The sequence below is a fragment of the Zonotrichia albicollis genome, chromosome 8, assembly GCF_047830755.1.
Source record: "Zonotrichia albicollis isolate bZonAlb1 chromosome 8, bZonAlb1.hap1, whole genome shotgun sequence".
In the NCBI taxonomy this organism is placed as follows: domain Eukaryota; kingdom Metazoa; phylum Chordata; class Aves; order Passeriformes; family Passerellidae; genus Zonotrichia; species Zonotrichia albicollis.
In genome coordinates, this window is record NC_133826.1 from 36,773,965 (window position 1) to 36,794,221 (window position 20,257).

Sequence of the window (20,257 nt, forward strand, 5' to 3'; positions counted from 1 at the left end):
CTGTGGTGAGTTTCAGCAGGGCCTTGTCCAGCAGCCTGTGCTTGGCAGAATCATTGGCCATGAGCCAGCGGTGAATGTACCTCACCATGGCAGGCACCTGGAGAAGGCACGGGGAGACTTGGAAAGCTGCCAGAGAGAGCAATGTTCCCAGCTTCCCCAGAGAAGTGCTTCCCTTGCCAGCGCACTGCCATGGCCCCAAAGGCTCCCAGGGACCAGCAGGCATGGTTGGGAAAGCCACGGAACTCATGGGGGAATTGAAGCCTGGCCCCAGGCTGCTTACTTGTTCTGGCCTGGCAACACCCTTCTCCAGGAGCAAATCCAGCAGGGCGGCACTGGTCTCATGACTGAGGAGCTCGGAGTGAGCTCTGAGCCCAGCGCCCATGGTGCTGCTCTCTTCCTGCCGAATGCTCCTGATGAAGTTGCAAACGAGCTGTAGGAGAAGGGCAAGAAGCCGGGGAGGTTGCATGGAGTGCTGCACACACAGTGCTGGGCTGAGCAGGGACAGCAGGCCCAGCCCAGGTGGGGGTGGCTGCAGGTACCTGCGCTGTGCTGCGGAAGCGGCCACGGCTGGATTCCTGCTCTTGTGTGCACTCCACAGCTTCATCTGGCAAAGAGCGAGCGCAGCCAGAGCTGAGGGGCTGCGGGAGACCCCGGAGAACACAGCCCAGCCCTGCACTCCCCAGGCAGGGAGAGCCCCGGGATGCCCCAGGGCATGGAGCACAGCCACTGCGGGGTGTCTGCCCGGCCCCTCTTCTGTCCTGTCCGTTGGCATTTCCCCAGGGGATAGCATGGGATGGGATGGGATGGGATGGGATGGGATGGGATGGGATGGGATGGGATGGCATGGGATGGGATGGGATGGGATGGGATGGGATGGGATGGGATGGGATGGGATGGGATGGGATGGGATGGGATGGGATGGGATGGCATGGGATGGGATGGGATGGGATGGCATGGCATGGCATGGCATGGCATGGCATGGCATGGCATGGCATGGCATGGCATGGCTGGTTGCAGGCTCCAGCCCCGCAGGGCAGCTCAGCCACTCACCCTCCTGCGGTGGTTGGAACGGCACCACCTCTTCAGTCTCCTGTGCTGGGGCAGCTCCAGGGCCTTCTTCCTCCTCCTCCTCCACCCAGGCCAGCTTGGGCACTCTCGGGGGTCTCTGCTCCTTGGCTGTGCCTGGAGCGCGCCCCAGCAGTGATCCCAGCCGGTGCTCCTGCAGGGCCTCCTGCGCCGTCCCTGCGGGCGGGACGCGACTGTCAGCGCTCGGCCCGGGGCCAGCAACGGCCCCCGAGCGCCCCTCACCCGCCCCGGGCCGGCCATGCCCAGGCGTTCGCTCCCAGGAACGCGGCACGGGAGGCTCGGGGCCGGCGGCCGCGCTGCCGAGCGGCGGAGCTCGGGCCGGGGAAGCCGCAGCGGGAGCGGCCGCGCCGCGTGTGTGCTCCGCGGGTCCCGGGAGGAGCCGGGGCCGGGGCCGGGGCCGGGGCCAGGACTGGAGCCTGCCTCGGGTCCGGGGCCGGGCTCGGGCCAGGCGGAGCCGAAGGGCGGCGATGCCGCCCCGGCCCCAGGCACTGATGCCCGCCCGGCAGCGCCACCGCCAGTACGGCCAGAGCCGGGCGGAGGCGAGACCGCGGCGGGACGGCCGGGGCCGGGCACGGGGCAGCCCCGCCCGGGGCCGGGGGCGGGCCGGGGGCATGGCCCGGCCCATCAGGGGAGAGGGAGGCGGGGAGAGGAGAGGGACGCCCGGCGAGGGGCCGCGAGAGAAAGGTGCCCGACAGCGGGAAGGGGAGAGAAAGAGAAAGAAAAAGAGAAAGAGAAATAGAAAGAATGTTTAAAACTAGCTGTTTTGCTGCTGCTGCTGCCGCTGCTGCTGCCGCTGCTGCCGCCGCTGCTGCTGCCGCCGCTGCCGCCGCTGCAACTGAGGCACCGGGGCCGTTCGTCCCCGTGTCCGTTCCCTGCTCGCCCCACGAGCCCCACGTTCGAGCCCCGCGCGCCCCGGGGACAGCCCCTCCGTCTGCCCAAACACGGGAACTTTGCAGCCTTGAGCCCACATGCAGAGCCCTGACTCCTGCGCACTGGCACAGCGATCCCCTCGCTCGCTGCTGTGCATTGTCCTTGCTGAGGGGCAAACACCGCCGGGCCACCTTCCCTTGGGGTAGGACTCCTACCTGAGCCCAGCACTGCACTTACATATCCAGGGTTGCTTTCCTATAAAAACAGGGGCAGGAAAATGTTGCGTGGCTCATGGTATTTTAGAGTGTCTAAACTCGATAAGTCACCGATCTTAGAGGTGAGGTGCATCTGGAATTACTGGGATGCAACATGGAAAAGGGGAGCATAGAAATAGATAGAGGAAAACATCTCGAATTGTTTCTTTCATTTTCATTTCACTTCTGTAAAGCTGTTTCAGTTTTCCAGGAATCTTCTCCTGTCTGCTCTTCCCAAAAATCTCTCATGGAGAACAATGTCAAGCTTCCGTCACAAGATTTGCCACCAGGAAATTATGCCACTTTTGAAGTTTTCATTGTGACTGTTTGTGCTGGTTTAGGGCAAATTTTGGGAGGAAACCTCCAAAAGGGGTTCGTCTAGTAAGTAAGTTCAAGCGCCCCTTCCCCCTACTAGTTCAGGAAAAGACTTCCCTCAAGAAAAGTGAAAAAAACCCCAGTTTATTTAACAAGTAAAGTATTCACAAGCATGAAAAATGAATAATATTAAATAAAACCTCTGACAGTGCCGAAGAGATGGCAAATTCAGAAAGTCCTTTTTGTGGGTTGTAGTTGGCTCACTCGGTCTCTTCTAAGTCCCTCTGGTGCTGGAATGCAGCGTCCCAGTGCTCGGTGAGCCACAGGTGTGAGCTGGTGCTGGTGTTTTTCTGGGTTTTCAGTGCAGAGCAGGTTTAAACAGTTCCAAGAAAAAGGAAAGCCACAGTCCAAAGGAACTTCTCTTCCTAAGCTAGCTAAAACCAAATTGCTAGAGCTGGGCTGTGAAGGCATCGGGAAATTTCCAAATCTGGGCACTGGCGGTCCCAGCAAACATCAGATCTGGATGGTGCTGGAGCCAGAACCTGCAGATTTACAAATTTTGGCTTTCTGTGCCAGCAAATCACTGGACTTGGGCTGTGCCAGCACCAGGAAGTTTTCAGATCTGGGCACTGGCACTGCCAGCAAATACCAGATCTGGGTGGCGTCGTTGCCAGTGATAGAAATCTGCCAGATTTGGGCTCTGCTGGCACTGAGAAATTTCCAAATCTAGGTTCTGGTTACATGAAACACAAGATGTGGGTGGTGCCAGACCCAGTAGGAGGAAGCTGCCACGGGTTTTGGATTTCTGTGCCAGCCAGCAAATTGCTGCACTTGGGCTGTGCCAGAATAGGGAAATTTCCGGATCTGGGCACTGGCAGTGCCAGGAAACAGCCCATTTCAGGCTCCAGGCTCCAGGAAGGACTGGGTCTGGATGCCTTCCTCTTTTCTTTCCTTCTTTCCTTCCTTCTTTCTTGGGATCCTGCTGCCAGAAAATTCCAGATTGTGCAGTGCTGGCAAGGGGAAATTGCCAGGTTTTAGCTTTCTTTGCCAGCAAATTGCTGGACATGGGTGGTGCCAGAAGAGGGAAATTGCCAGATGTGGGCACTGGCAGTGCCAGCGCACACTGGATCTGGGTGGGGAATGGGCCAGCACCAGGAAATTGCCAAATGTTAACTTTCTGTGCCAGCATATTGCTGGAATTATGCTGTGCAGGAACCTGAAAAATTCTGGATCTGGGCACTTGTGGTGTCAGCAAACACAAGATTGGGTTGCTCTGGTGTGGTGGTTTGACCAGGAAGGAGTGGGAATTCTGGGAAGCTGTGGTCAAACCAATGAAGGTTTTGGGTTTGAGACTGGCACCTGGTGTAGCCAGTGGGGTTTGGACACACCTCCGAGAATACACAGGGGTTAAAAAGCAGGGCACTGCCCTTGGCACTCTCTCTTGGGACGTCGCTTCGAAGAGGTCAGATCACCCTCCCCTGTCCAGCCTTGCTGCTGGGCGGGGGAGGGGCAGCCATGCGGTAGGCCCGGGGCCTGGACAGAGATGGGGGTTGAGGGGGCTTCGAGGATGGAAGGGTGGAAGATCCCAGGGAGTCAGCCCTCGGGCAGCCATCCCCCCCCAGGAGAGAGAGAGAGAGGAGAGCCGGCGTCTGAATGTGATAGCAGCTAGCCCGGGAGGAGAAAGGGGAGGGAAGAGTGCAGCGTGGCCGGCGGAGCAGCAGCACCTGTGGGAGTACCAGCATTCTGAGATAGACAGAGACTGAAACTTTTAACCCTTTCTTTCATGATTGGGGCCTTGCAAAAATGCTAATCCTCCTCGAAGCTGAATAAGAAGGGAGATAAGAGATGAGATGAGACAAGGACCTGGCCCGAGGAACGTGGAGATGATTGAATGGGAAGAGATGATTTGGAGTGGCCTTTTGGCTGGACTTTTCTTGTGGCCATGGACTCAGTTGTTCCTGTGACACAGACTGCATTTAGGGGGAAGCAGTGGCTCAAAACCAGGAGGGTTCTTCGTGAGGACCCCCCGGCCCCAGGGGGTTGGAAAAATATGGGGGGGACAGATGTCCCAAAGCAGAGACTGTGCCTTTTTGGAGTGAGACAAGGCATCCTTGAAAGACAACCCTAAAAGCAGCTCTGGCCATGCGTCAGTGGTGAGAGCACTGGGCATGGAAGGAAGATGTCACAAGCGGCAAAAGGACTTTTTTTTCCGGGCGGTGCCGAAGTGACAGGGAAGCACACGAGGTTTCAGTGTGTTTCCAGGGGAAGCCTATGGAACAAGAAGGACTCCTTTCCTCTTCATGAACTGCAGTTTGAGTATACTAAAATGTGGGGCCAAGGCTGGGCAGTTGATGATTTGGGAGAATGTATCGGATTGGGAAAGTCAGGTAGTGGGGAGGGGGGAAAGTGGTTTTTTGTAAGGTTTTCAATTTTTTTTTTCTTTCCCTTATAGTCTTTCCCTATTTTCCTGTAGTTTAGGTAATAAAGTGTTCTTTATGTTTAAGTTGGAGCCTGTTTTGCTTATTCCTGGTCACATCTCACAGCAGACACCAGGGTGAGGCATTTTCATGGGGGGCACTGGCTCTGTGCCAGGCTCAAACCATGACATCTGGGTACCAGCTATTTGCAAGGTTTTGGCTTTCTTTGCAAGAAAATTACTAGACTTGGGATGTGCTGGCACTGGGAAATTCCCGCATCTGGGCACTGGTGGTGCCAGCAAACACCAGATCTAGCCATTGCCAATGACGGTAGCAGGGAATTGCCAGAATGTGGCTTTCTTTACCAGAAAATTGCTGGACTTGACTCTGCCAGAACAGGGAAATATCCAGATCTGGGCACTTGCGCAGCAAACACCAGACCTGGGTGGTGCTGGTGGCAGCACCAGGAAGCTGCTGGGTTCTGGCTTTCTTTGGCAGAAAATTGCAGCATTTAGGTTTTGCTGGCACTGAGAAATTTCCAGATGCTAATTTTCTGTGCCAGCAAATTGCTGGAATGAGGCTGTGCAGGCATCTGAAACATTCCTGATCTGGGTACTGGCGGTGTCAGCAAACCCGAGATTGGGTTGCTGTAGGTACCAGGTCTTTGCTTGGTTTTGGCTTTCTTTGCCAGCAAATTGCTGCACTTGGGCTGTGCCAGAATAAGGAAGTATCAAGATCTGGGAACTGGCAGTGCCAGCAAACACCACATTTCAGGAAGGACTGGATCTGGACCCGTTCCCTCCCTGCCTCCCAACCTCAACAAGGTGACAGAGGGGCTGGACAGCAGCCAGGCAGAAAGGGACCTGCAGGGACTGATGGACAGCAGGCTGGACAGGAGCCAGCAGTGTGCCCAGCTGGGCAAGGATGCCAATGGCTCCTGGCCTGGATCAGGAATGGTGTGGCTGGCAGGAGCAGGGCAGGGATTCTTCCCCTGTGCTGGACACTGGTTGGGCAGCGCCTCGAGTGCTGTTTGCAGTTCTGGACCCCCCCAATGTAGGAAGGGCATGGAGGGGCTGGGGTGTCTCCAGAGAAGAGCAACAAGACTGGGGAGGGGTATGGAACACATGTCCTGTGAGGAGTGGCTGAGGGAACTGGGGTTACTCATCCTGAAGAATGGGAGGCTCAGGGGAGACAAAGCAGTGTCAGGCCACAGGTTGGACTTGATGATCTCCAAGGTATTTTCCAACATTGCTGATTATGGGAATCTCTTAAAGCACCCTTGGAGCAGTTGCAGGAGGAGCCCTGGGCCTCCTCTTCAGGAGCTCCAGCAGCCCAGGTCCCTCAGCTTCTCCTGGCAGCCCCAAAGCCCATCCTGTCAGTCCTGCAGAGCCTCGGCAGCTCCTCCTCACTGCCCAGACCAGGGAGCCCCAGAGCCAGACACAGCAGCCCAGATGTGCCTCCCTGGCCTGGGGTGCCTCTGGCAAGGGAGCAGCACCAGGCACTGCAGGAGCCTGCAGACAATTGATCTGAAGGCCAAACCTCCTTAGCTCCTGAAAGAGCAGGAACAGTTCCTCATTCCAGTGAGGTGGAATGCTGAGCACCACAGCTCCAGGCTAGGACTGGACACAAGTTTGCTCCCACTGAGTGCTGTGATGGGTTCTGCAGGAGCTCTGGGCTCCTGTGCTTGCCAGGCACAATGAGGAGAGAAGGAGCCAAGTGCACTGATGTGGGAAATGGATTTGTAAAAAGCTTTTAGGGCCTAGTAGAAGGCCCACACAGTATGAATCTGTATATAAATCTTGAGACAAGAAATACTAACTTAAAATGCCATGGAATAGGACAGATATTGTTGAGAGAGAAATGGAGCTGGAAAAAAGTTTCAAAAGATGGCCTTGCAAATAAGACTTTGGAAAAACAGAACTATGATGCATTGTAGTGGGACCCACGAGGGGTAGATTTAAATAATTGGCTTTAAGGCATCTACAACATGGCATGGCAAAAGGCTGATAGACCAAGAAATGCTTATAATGTATTATAATTAGGAAGTAGTTGGCTTCTGATTGTGATGGCATGAATTATAAAATCTGTATTGTCTTACCCTTCTCATGAGACTGAAAATGGAATAAAAGTTTTTAAAACACCTCTCAGTTGCCCCATCTCTAGGTCAAGAAAAGAGTATTATCCAACACACTGACACACCTTTGCCTCGAGCATAGCCCAGCCTGGACCAAACACACTGAAAGGTTTCCTCTTTGGCCCATGTCTCGAAACATCAGGTCTGCTGTTTGACAACTCAGGTTGGGTTGGCATCAAAGAGTTCCCTCAGATATACTGGGTTTGTCTTCCTCTGTGCCTTCCCCTCAGCAGCCTTGGGGATGCTCCTGTGTGACGCCATCTCTTTCACAGTTTCAGACAACTTCAAACAGGATATTGTGCAATAAGCCGTCTCCTCTAAAGTGTTCCAACAATCCCTTTCCAGCAATAGGAAATTATTACTGATAGATGAAAGTGGAAAACCCCCAACAGTTTATTACCAAACAGAATCCCCCCACAACACTCATTCCAAGAAGGCGCCGGGGTCTCTCTCGGAAGAACAGGAGCTGTCATGGAGCAGTTCCAGCAGCTGATGGAAGCTCGGGGGCTCGTCCGGCGTCGGCTTTCTCCCATGGCAGAGCTCCATGGAGCGGGCAGGGCAGTGAAGCAGCTGGGCTGGAGCCCCTCGCTGCCTTTTCTCCCCGGCGTGGCTCAGCCCACAGACTCTCGGGCTGGGAGCGGGGCCGCTCCGCTCCTGCCGGCACCGTGTCCCTGCGCTTGGACAAACAGTTTCCTGCCAGGAGAGCCCTGCACACTGCTCCACAGATCTTTCATAAAGGCCCAAACCAACTCCAAACTCTCTGTCTGCTGCAGCTTTTCACAAAGGGCTGCAGCAATCCAGGACAGCTGCAAGTGAGTGTCGGAAGGCTCTTGTCTTGTTCCTGACAGCAGAATTCTTGATGATCTGATGCAATTTTATTCAGATGTAACATGAGAACTGAGGTTTTTCTGTTAAAATATTTCATGATGAGTAACAAGCCTTGGGAGCATGAGATGCAGGACTGACATGCAAAAGCATGAGCATATCCTCCAAAGTGGCCAGTTTAATTGTCCATTTTATTACTCTTGTATTTACTCCACACTAATAAGGAAAACCAAGTTTTGCTTAGAGGCAAAACAGGCATGGGATACACTACAGTCCTCGCAGGCTCAGCAGGGCTGGCAGTGACACCGCAGGCAGTCTGCTTCATTGTGAACCACTACAGAGCTGCATCGCAATCTGTTTTAAGTAGTGTGGTATTATTAAGAGCTCCTTTTCTGCATGAGATACAAAAAGGACATCCCAAATGATCTTCTGCAAACAAGGTGCAAATAACACAGCTGCACTACTGTCCTGGGTAAATATACATACAGGTGATTGCCAAAGCAGTGCATCATTTCCCAGTGAAATACATGACCTCTTCTTACCTATGAAATTGTGATTGAAGACACCTGTGAGCCAGATCTGTGGGAGATTGCAAAGGAGCAAAGCTTTGGGATTTGGGCACACTTCTCTTGGTTTCTTTGCTCAGGCCTTTGGTGAGCACAGAACACACCTAGATAGAAAATCTTTGACTATACAGGGTCTTTTGGATCCACTGTCCCCCAAACAGGTGAATGGTGGCCCTGTTGTAATGCCAAGTAACAAAGAGCAGCACAAATGACAAAAAGAAAACATGGCCAAAGAGGAAGAGGAGAGGCCCAATGAGGAAAGGATGTGGTGAGACACTGGCACACTGAGTGAGCTGCACTCCCATAATCTCTAGGCTAGCAGGTCCTGGTCTCACATTCTCCTCTTGGTTTATTTAAATTTTATTTGTTTATTTACTTTTTTCATCATCAAAATAAAATATATACAAATAAAAATATGTCATCAAAACTTAAAGACAGAATCAAAAGACATTAATTGAAAACTACATCTAAAGATCAGAACATATGTACAGCTGTAACTATCAAGCCTAATGCATCAATCCTATTCTTCAAACACTCTTCATACAGGCGGCAGCTTCTTCCTGAGCTTGGAGGAAAGAGAGCTCTTCTGGATGGGAGGCGAGGACTTTGTGGGTGAGGGAACATCGGGAGGGTCCGGAGAAAACTTCTCAGTAAGACTGTAACCAGTCAGATCTGCAAAATGGAGACACAAAGTTTAACAGAGACCTCCATGCAAACCTAAAGCAGCTGAAGCTCCATATTTCATGGGACACCTTTCCTGCAAACTTCTAAACAGCTGCACAGGGAAACATGCTCCTGCTGGCAGACACTGAGGCAGGCCAGGGCACAACCCTGAGCCACTTGCCCAGAGCTGGCACAGGCACAGCCTGGCCTCTGGGCTGCCCTGGGACAGCAGGGAGCCCAGAGCCCTGTGCTCTCCAGGAATGGCTCAGCTGCTCATGCACCCTCCTGCTCCTCTGCCTGCCCCACAGCTCAGCAGCCCCACAGCTCCAGGGGCACTGGCAGCAGCACAGCTCATTGCAGGGGCACGTGCAGGGCACAGCTGTTCCCTGGCAATGTGCACAGCCTCTCTGGGCTGCCACAAGACCCTTCCTCCAGCAGAGATTGGCCCAGCTCCCCCCTCACCTCTGTGTGAGGCTGAGCCATGATTGACTTCACCTTGTCCTCAATCTGGAGCTGCTCCAGGCCCCCCATGCCATGCCTAGGAAGGGCAATGGAGAGAGCAGGGGCAGATGCACACCCTTCCTTAGGATTCTGTCATTTTTGGCACAGCTCAAAAGGCAAATCCAGAGGTGTCCAACTCAGTGCTTCCTCAGCTTTCTGGAGAACATCTCGCCTTCACCAGCCCAACATTTTGGAGAGGTTTTCCCGCACATGTGGAGGCTTGCTGGCAGCACATTCCTTCAGCTGGGTGCCCATCACCTTGCAGAGGGCAGAGGCGAGCTTGGTGGCCATGGTGCGGACGTTGGCGCTCCGCACAGGCTGCGCCTTGTTCCCCAGGCAGGACCAGAGCACGGGCAGGGCGTCGCGCTGGGCGACTTCAGGGCTCCTGGCATGAACCCCCTGCACAGGCACTGCCGGGACAGAGACACAGCTCCTTACCCACCAGCCTCATGCAAACAAGGATCTGCCTCTGCTTCTGCTTCTTGCCAGCCTCTCTGGCCAAGAGCAGCAAAATAGCACCCAGAGCCCCTTGATCCAGAAACGGGCAAAGCAGCTGATCATCCTGGAAACAGAACCACCAACCCCTCAGCACTAATTGCTCCAACCAGAGCCTTGTCCCTGGGGCAGACTTCCTACCTTTACTAAATTATTTCACAATCTCTTTCTGCATGAACAATGAATGAAATGTCCAATTGCCTTTGATTTCCATTAAGAAGTTGTCTAAACCCACACTGAAGATTTGGAAATGCACATAGAGAGGAAATGGAGAGATTTCTAATAAAAGAGATGATTCCATTTTTGTAACTTTGATGCCAAGTGCCAAATGTCTAATCTGGCTCTTCCCTGTGCTCAGGGGCACACAGCAAAGGGCAGGGTTAGAACACACCTCAAAACTCCAGCCCACCAGAGATGGCTGCTGGCTGAGAGCTGGATGAGAAACATCAGTGACCAGCTGGTGTCTTTGGCAGAATGCTTTTGGGGCTTCCAACAAAGAGCTGTTTCAAACCTCAGGGCATCTCTAGAGAATTACCCAGACCCCATTGCCTTGGCATTTGGGCATCTCCACATTTAAATGCCACTTTCCCTCCCAAAGTTAATGGCATTTTTTTTAATAATGTTCACTTAAATAGGGCATAGAGAAAGAAAAATGCTACACAGGGGATTGAAATGTAACCAAAATACGAGTGTTTTCTCACATTGTCCCTGGAATATCTCGGCCCATTTTCTAAACTGAACTGTATCAAACACAGACAAATATTTACTACCAACAGGTTTCTTGCTTGGCAGATTTGGCTGAGAGAAAAAAACCTGAAATGCTCTGGAGACCATTCTTATTTTCTGATCCGACAAAATGTTATCTAGTAGGCATTTAATATTCTGTGGTGGAAGAGAATTCATTTTCTCTATGCTGTTAATCCACCAGCAGTCATCAACATTGAAACATTGAAGGAGCTCCTGCAAGTAATCAAAACCAATTCTGCTATACAAGAAAGGGTTATAGTACCCATTTTAAAATGGAAATTCATTTGAGTTTAAATGCAATTAAAGACATCGGTGACTACTGAACGTGAGGAACAGCTGTCTGTTCCTACTAAATCTCAGAGAGAACATCTGCTTTTTCTAAAGTAGCCCTAATTTATGGTTAATTCCTTTGTTTGAAAAAGAGATCAAAAGAACTGCTAAACTAAATTCCCTATTGCTGGAGATCTACTTTATTGAAATGCTCTTTAAGGGCCTTTGACATTCCCAATTGCTGAACATGCCCTTTTGAGATTCCTAATGAAGACACAAAGTGTATTAAACCTTGCATTCAAAGATGTTGGCATAATTAGCAGTGGATTTAGCCCCAGTTAAAGCAAGGCTATCAATCATCTTCTCTGCTATATATTGGGATTATCCTTTTTCCATTCCTTGGCTATTGCTGACACAGCAAGCTCCTCTGAGGAATCAATTATCAGCTGCATTTGTAGCATTTTGGACAGCGCTGACACAGGCAGACACAGTTTGCACACCCTGAAAGGCTCAGTCCAAGGCCCCTCTGACAGCACAGGCAGGGAGCCTCAGCACTCTGCTTCTGTCCCTGTGCCCCAGAGGCTGCCTTGCACTAAACCCGTGCCTCTGATACCTCTGTTGAGTTCTGGCCTAAGCTGTGACCCCCAGGCTCTGCACGGTTCAGCCTCAAAACTTTCCAAGACAAAAACAAGAATTCTGTGAGGACAAAACAAACTGATGCCCTGAAACAGCATTTGCCACCATTTCCCCTCAAAGATCACAGATGTCCCTGAGCTCCCCAGAGAGGAGCCAGCTGGGGCATTTTTAGCCCTCCCTTTGCTGGAGGTGGTTCTGAGATGCCCCAGTGAGAGCTCAGCCCCAGGCCCAGCACTGTCCCCATCGCAGATGCTGCCCAGCTCTGCAGCAGCCAGGGAGAACCTGCCAAACCCACCTGCCTTGGCTATGGGGCAGCAGGGACAAGCTCAGCACCTCCTGGTTTGGAGGAGCTGCTCTGCTGTCTGCTCACAGGCATTCCCTGTAAATGCTCCCTGGGAAGAGCTCTTGGCTCAGAAGGGGAGCCATACCTGTGACACGCTCGGTGACATCCAGCAGGGCTTGGCCACTCAGGTGATTCCATTGGTAGCTGAACTCTTTCAGCAGTGACACTTTATCTACAAAGGAAACACACGTTTCTGCTCGCTTTTCTCAGGTCATAGGAGTAAGGACAGTGGGGAGGGAAAGGGCAGGGCCAACCCCATTTTAAAAAATCAAGTACATTTCTGTGGATTTTTGAATCCTTTTCTTCTTTCCTTATAGCCTGCTTTCTAGGGTTTTAAATTCAGAAAGAAAAGCTCTCCTCTCACAGTTGTAAATCCAAACTTTTCTGCTGTAGCAGGAGCTGTGTTAAAACATTTCACATCAGGGACCTCGAGAGTTCAGTCACATGGAAGAAGTGAAAAGGTTTTGCATCCCAGAGCACAAAGGAAGAGCCCCATACTTGGGTCACAGAAAGGCACTGAGTCAGGCAGTTCCTGAGTTCACAGAGCAGCTGGAGAGGAGAAAGTGGAAACTCCTCTTGAAGACCTGCCTCTTCAACACTCATTTTTTCAGGCATATTTCCCCAGTGCAGCATTCTCAGAGCTGACATAAATCTGTGTGGCAAAGGAATTTAGAGCAGCCCTTGCCTATGTAGTTAATTGCTCTGGCCATCTTGCCCCATGCAAAACAACATGTGGAACAAGGCATCCTTTACAGCTGGGTTTATACCTGTTTGTTCTAAAGAAATGAACTTGGTGAATCATCAGTTCCCCTTTGAAAACAGAAGACAAAGAAGAAAAGTGGAAAATAGGCAGCTAATGCCTCTAATGTAGAGCCTTGCAGGTGGCTGCTCTGCAGAAGCTCTGATGGGTCAGTGTCCCTTCATGCCAACAGCAAAGCTGTTCATTTGGGAAGTCAGACGGGGTCCAAGCAAACTCCAAACCCCCTTTGCCTCTGAACTGTAGCAGAGCTGCAGTCCAGGACTTGCTCTTCAGACAAGCAGCACAGAGCCAAGGGCTCCTGGCACTGTTGGGAAATGCTGATCCCATTCCAGCCTGTTGGGCATGTGCATAAGGACGGCACCTGCACAGCCTCTGGTGGGTGTCAGCTGCAGTGTTCCACAGACAAGAGCAGCTGTCAAGGCACTCAGCGCTCTCTTGTGCAGGAGAGACAGAGACGAAGCTGAGGAGAGTCCCTGCCCAGGCTCAGCCTTACCCAAATGAGCAATGGATTCTTCCAGTGCTTTCACAGCTGCCCCACGAACCCTGGGATCCTTTGAGTTCAGGTTCTTTGTTATTCCTTCCACCAAACCAATGATCACCGGGTTCAAGTATCTTTCAGGGCTCCTGTGATTTCAGCCAGCGCGTCTAGCACCCTCTGCTTCACTTTCTTGTGGCTGTCAGGTATTCTCATGACAAAATAATCAAAAATCTGTGAAGAGAACAAGCATCGTGAAAGCTGGATTCAAATGTCCTTGTTTGAAGAGTGGCTGTAGCAGTCAGCAATGTCAAAGATGAAAGTGATCCTTTCTGTCAGGTCAGCACTCGATTGCACAATTTCACTGTTTTCCTGTGGACCACTCACTGGAATGGCGGTGCAACCTCATGCTGGTTGAAAGATTTTCTTCTGTTTTTAAGAGGTTTGGCTGGGGACAGAGTAGTTCCTATGGTATTTCTCTCCATCTATAAATCATTAAATCAACTCTATTTATTAATGCTAAAGAGTACCTTTGCTTTGAATGGAATCAGATGTTTACAATGCCTGGCTTTCTATACAGTTGCCTCAAGTACTGAGGGCAGTTATGATTTTGCCAAAACTATGGCTGGAGGAGATCTAAGTTTTCTTTTGTTTGTCTCAGAGCTAGTGTCTGGAGAAGTGCAGGGCTCTGATCAACTCTTCCAGGATCCAGACCATTTCTCTAAGTAACAGGTGGACTTCTGAAATGTAATGTGCTGTACAGCTCTCATTAGAGCAGGTTCAGTCCCTTGACAGCCACATTATCAGGCACCTTTTCCTGGAAAAAGGGAAAAAGCAGCTACTGGGAGGAGAAGGCAGAGATGACTCCTTAGCTGTTTTCCTCCTTTTCCAAAGAGAAAAACAGACCCCCAAGAAGGGTGAGCACTGTCTTTACCAAGAGGAAAAGGAACAAGGATGGAAATGAGTAGCCAGAGCTGTGACAAGATGGAGTGTATAGAAGTATTGTTAAAAAAGGCAACTGGATTTAAACCAACCCAGCCTGATACTTCTCTTCCCTATGCAAACCCATTTTTGGTCTAGAGAACAATTGCCATGCTTTCAGGGGCTGGATTCCCTTCACTTCACCCAACTGGGAGTAGGAGAGAGCAGCAGTTACACCAGCAGAAAGTTCTGCCATCATCTGATGAACAGCAGCAATAGGCACCTGCCAGACAAATACAGCTGGACTGAAATAACTTGTCCTGAAGCCTGGACCTGAATTACATTTGTCTGGGTAAGAGGGACCAGCGTGTCCCAAACAGCCAGGACAGAGTGCCAAGACACACTGAATTAACTTTACTGCTACAGGCTTAGGAAAGGAGCTAAAGGAAAGCAGGGCAGTATTCCCAGAAGACAGACAGTCACTGTAGTAACTAGGATTGACTTGGACATCTTTTGTAAATTTGGGAATTTTCTTGGACATTACTACTTCCAGTGTCCTTTGCAAAGACTCTGTTACCTTCAGAAGCACAATTCTCACTTAATTGCTTTACTGGGGGCAGAGTAGGGAGAGCTGGTGGGGGCTTACGCTTAAATGTAAACCCATTTTCTCCACTTTCCCTTTCCTCTTTGTGACTGATTTTGAAAATATTCAAAACTCCACTTTTTTCCTTAATAATATCAGTTCCTTTGTGGCCTGCAGATGAACAGGCTGAGGATTAACAGCTGATTCCCAGGAGCAAAATGATTCAGCAGAAGAGGAATGAGCTAAAGACAGATTGGGTATGTTTGATTTCATATTAGCAGTGGCAATACTTGCACAAAGGAGACATTTCTCCTGCCAATCACTTACTTTCTTCTTAATTCTTGTCAGAATATCTTCCAGGTCACGGGGGGAAAGAGATTGTTCCAAAAGCATTTTAAATTGTTGATGACTGAGCAACATCTTCACCACCTCCTGTCCATAATGCCTAAGGAAGGAAGGAACGAAGGCAGGAAGGAAGGAAGTGAAAGAAAAGTGAACAAACACAGGAAGAGTGTTAACAGAAGAGGCTGATACCTTAAACTCATCAGGGGCAATCCCTGCATGAGAAGGCATTACCTACTCAGCAAAGAGGGAGATTTACCTCACTTGACCCTGCACAGTGCTGTCAGCTGAACACAAGAGGCAAGAGGAGAATGTGGGGCAACAGAGAAATACCATTTCACTCTGAAACTGGGGGTGTGCTTCTGTGGCATCAAAGGATCCCAGGGACCAAGCAAAAGACATCTGCTTTGTTGTCAGAGCCTATTACATGTCTTGCTGCCATTGCACAGTAATTTGCCTTTCTTTAACTGGCAGGGAAGCCAAGACAACACACCTCATGCATCCTCTTGATTATTCTATACTATGTGTATGCACAGGGGCAGCTAGTTGCTCTGGTGTTCTTGGCAGCTATTAACGGGAATTTCATCAACAAAGGAAGGGAATTTTGGCAGTTTGGGTTGATTTTGCCATTAGGAAACCACAGTTTTTTCAAGAAGAAATGTGGAGCTCACTGAGCCAAAGATAACAGCATTCTAAAGATCTTCAGAACAAGTTTAGAAAGACTGAATACTAAAGAGCCCTGAAATATTTCTAGGATAGTCTGAAGTTAATGAGAAATGGATGTTTGGGATCCTTCAGTGATGAACATTAGCCAGCACTTTGGCTTTGTGTTGTGCACCTAAGGGCAAACAAAAGTGTTGGACTGGCTGATCTGAGATCTTTTAATCTCAGTTAAGAATCCTTCAAGCCACAGGAAAAAGGTGGCAATGTTCCTTTTTGCTGGCCAACCTCAGGTTTCCCAGTACAGCCATTTGCCCAGGCAACCCAGAGCAGTGGTCACAGTGCCAAGGCTGACAGAGCTCAAGAAGAGTTTGGACAATGCTCTCAAGCACATGGAGTGACTCTTGGGGTCACTGCACATCACCAGGAGATGGACTCGATGACCCTGATGGGCCCCTTCCAAGTCAGCATATTCCATGATTCTATGACCCTTATTCACACCGTGAGGTAACTTCATATTCCCTTTAGTTTCCACTCTTGTGTGGTTTCACCTTTATAGCCAGACACAAAACGGTTTTCCTGTTTTGGGAGGTGAAATGAAGATCATTACCTTGTGTCCTTGTGGCAGTCCTGAGCAAGCTTCCCTGCCACGTGTGGCAGCCTCTCAGCCCTGGGGGTGCCTGCGAGCTGGGTGACTCCAATTCTCTCCATCAGGGACAGGAGCAGTTGGGCCGCACACTCGCGCACCGGGGCGGGGCGGCTGCTGGGGAGGAGAGAGCAAACCCTGGGCACAGGGACAAGGAGCAGCAGCAGCGCTGGCCTTGGCCAGAGCTGCTCCCTGCCCTTGCTGGGGGAAGGAGCCTGGGCTCTCCCTGCGCCTTCAGACACCTGCAGAAGGCTCTGTCCTCAGGGAAACACAAAGTTAGCATTGCACACAAGGCCTGCCTGCACGGAAGAGGGAGAATTCAGTCTCCCTGCACTGTCTGATACTCAGTTTCTTTCACAGTATTTGCTCTGAGAAAGATTAAAGAAATAGATGACAAATGAATAATTTAGAAATTACGGACCATTCATGCTGACCCATCAGAGGGCACCCAGTACACAGAGCTGCAGCAGGATTGAGGCTCTTTCCACCCATTTATCCCCAAATCTGCAGAACTTTGGAAAACAACAAATGCAGGGAAAACACGCTGTGGGCCGTGAAGTTGCAGAATATCCAGCAATGCAGCCTGTTTCTTCTGCGAGGCTTGGCAATGGATCCATCTGAATGTTTTACCCTCTTGCAAAGCTGACGAAAGCGTGGCAGGCAGTTTAGCTGGGCTGTCCTGTTCTACAGACTCTCTTGGGAACTATCAGGCCCAGCACCAAAATTTGTGGCAACATTTGCTTCAACTGTCCCATGGCAGTCAGCCTGTGAAGGTGCCTGTAAAGTGATTCATCATCTCAAGGCTAACATGAAACATCAGTTTGAATAGAAAGTAGAACTCTAAGACTGGGACAGTCATACAAGACTCCTTTGGCAGGAGCTGCACCTGCTGTGCAGGCTGTGCCACTCTCAGCAGATTGTCCCCCATATGCCCCACGCCCCAGCAAGGACCCTCCTCATTTCTCAAGTTAATGGCATCATGAGCAGACATCGTTTTCCCAGGGCCTCTGTGGTTAGAGCTGTGAAATACCAAACACTGCTCACAGCTGCAATTGCAATTGTCCCTCTTCCCACAAAAGCATAAGGCTCTATCCTTGGCCTTTGCAGGCACTTTCCCTTCCCCACTGATCACCATATCTAGGAAAATCTGACAGACTGGGAGAACTCCAGGAAGCAACAGGAAGCTGAGTCAGAGGAGCTTTAGTTTGGACACCAGGAAAAAGGGTTTTTCACCCAGAGGGTGGTTGGGCACTGGAACAGGCTCCCCAGGGCAGTGGTCACAGCACCAAACCTGACAGGGCTGAAGAAGCATTTGGACCACAATCTCAGGCACTTGGTGTGACCCTTGGGCTGTTCTGGGCAAGGCCAGGAGTTGGATGTGATGGTCCTGATGGGCCCATCCAACTCCCCCTATTCTACACTTCTGTGATTCTGAGAACTAATGGGCTGCAGGAGGGAAGAAACAGGTGACAAGAGGAGAGAAGTGAGGTTGGTGAGAGAATCAAGTCACTGAGTTCACAGAAGATGCAGGATCCAGGACCCTTCCCTCCCACCATTCCCATTCTCTGTCTCATCCCTTCTCCCTCACACACACACGAAGGTGAAGAACATCACTAAAAGAAGAAGAACCTACTTGACTCCCATGTCCATGAGAGCAGTCATTGCTTGTGCAGGAGTCACATTATCCACCAGGATTCCCAGGGTCTGACTGGCTGCTTTCTGAACAAATTCTGGGAGCTGGACACCATCTGGAGAAGGACCCGAGCAACCTCATCCACCTCAGAGTCCATGTCCTTCTTCAAGGTCACAGAGAGCTCTCCCAGAGTGACAATGGCAGAGCAGGACACCTTGGAATGGAGGTTGGTCACCTGGGGAAGCCATGAGGGGAAGCATAAGAATCACCTTGAAAAGAAAACCAGTTGCCTTCAACAGAAGTCCCAGGAAATGACAACACATCCCACTGTGTCCAGAGGAACATACAAGTACAGGAAGAGCAGGAGAGCACAAGCACAGAAAGGCACTTACTCTGGCACCAATTTCTGGCCTGAGACATTCTCACTGCAGGGCTAAAATAAAAATTTCATTCAGTGTTCTCCTTAACCCTTCTAAATGTCCACAGCTTTGATTTTAGGCCCTTTTACTAGAAAATTAAACAAGGGCTGCTTTCAAATCGTAAAGGCACAGGTGATAAAGATAAAAGAGTTAGGTGCTCCTGTTCAAAAAACCAACACCAGCAGTTGAAGCACTCAGCCAGGAAACAGAAAACACAGGCTCAGGTCTACAGAATAATTTGCAGTGTTGAATTACAGCTTGGGCAGAGACTGGGACTCTGGCAAATAACATCATCAGTGTCTCATTTTCTGCATTTGCACATTGCATTATAAAGGCACCACACTCAAAGATGAGGGTCAGATACCCGACCTGCCAGTAAATACAGCTGCATGTACCCACAGATCCTACAGACAGCTGTCAGACACTAGAAATCTCAGGCAGAAATGAAGGCAAACCCTGAGCACACATGGAGATGAACAAGCACATACCTACTCTACACACCGTGTATGAAGTATGGGGGACAATTCAGAACAATGTTCTCACCTCGCTGGTAACTGCCAAGCAAACCTCACCAAGTCTGCAAAGCAGGACCTCTGAATGGGACCCAGCCAGGTGTTTGATGGTGAAGAGTCCCTTCTCCTTCAGCTCCCTGGAGGAGCTCTCCACCAAGGCAGCACCCTCTGAAATGACCAGGCTGGCAGCTCAGTTGAACAATGGGAGGTGCTTTTCAAGGAGTGCTTAATGAAATCATGGAACGCGTTGCCCCAGGATGCTGTGGCTGTCAAAAGCATTCACAAACCCAAGAGGCAAAGAGAGGGGTTTCAGAGTGGCCATTTGAGAGGACAGCCTTTCTGAAACCTCTGGCACATGAGGCCCCTCTGTCACTGCTTCCTAGAAGCTGTGAGACCGGGCCATGCTGCTGTTTGTTGTCACCTCCCTGTACCTGTCCCTGAGACACAGTGCCACCGGGCTGTTATTAGGGCATTTTCCTTCTTTGCCAGCCCCAGCAGGCATTCAGCAGGGAGAGTCTGCACTGCCACTCTGGAGCTGAGTTTCCACTCTATGATCTCGGCCTCTCTGTCACCCCCTCCACTCCCCCTCACACATTCCCCAAAAAAGCAGCAGGATGTCTGCTGGGACCACCTCAGCCTGCAGGAAGGCCAAGTGGGTCCTGGCCTTTCCTGACCCACAGCACAGCTTTCTTTCATCCCAGCATGGAAATATAAAAACTGCATTATCACATCACACAGAGGGCCAGGAGCTTTTTATTTTGGCTGCAGGTGTCTGCATTGGGGAAGAGGCAAAAAAGAGTGTTTTGCAGCAAGCAACTCGGCTACTCAGGCAGTAGGGAAGGAAAAGCGTCTGGAAGCTGCTTTTTAGGACTTTGGTTGTTCTGCTGAAGCTTCTGACAGAGCTGATGGGCAGATCCCAGAGCTGTGGAGAGTTCCTGGGAAATTTGTCCTTGGATATGTCTACAAATGCTCTCCCAGGCATGAACTGCCATCTGTGTCCTGTCCATATGTTACTGCCTTGACTGTTGAGTGTCTGAGGTGCCTGTTGAGGCTGCTATGGACCTCCTTCACTAAGGAATAGATTGTGATACAACATCCCTTTCTGCTTCTATTTGGGCACTGACAGAGCCTGGAGCACTCTGGCTGGAGCTTGGGCTCTGGCCAAGCAAGATTGCAAATGAGAG

At 50.7% G+C, this 20,257-nt stretch overlaps 1 long non-coding RNA gene across 1 annotated transcript; it reads right to left on the reverse strand.

Moving 5' to 3' along the window:
• Positions 1-8,967: 8,967 nt before the first annotated feature.
• On the reverse strand, positions 8,968-13,475 carry LOC141729762 (uncharacterized). Its single transcript, XR_012581206.1, has 3 exons — positions 13,376-13,475; positions 12,208-12,294; positions 8,968-9,139 (listed from the first exon to the last, which is right to left on the reverse strand). It is a non-coding gene; the product is annotated as an uncharacterized LOC141729762 (long non-coding RNA).
• Positions 13,476-20,257: the final 6,782 nt, after the last annotated feature.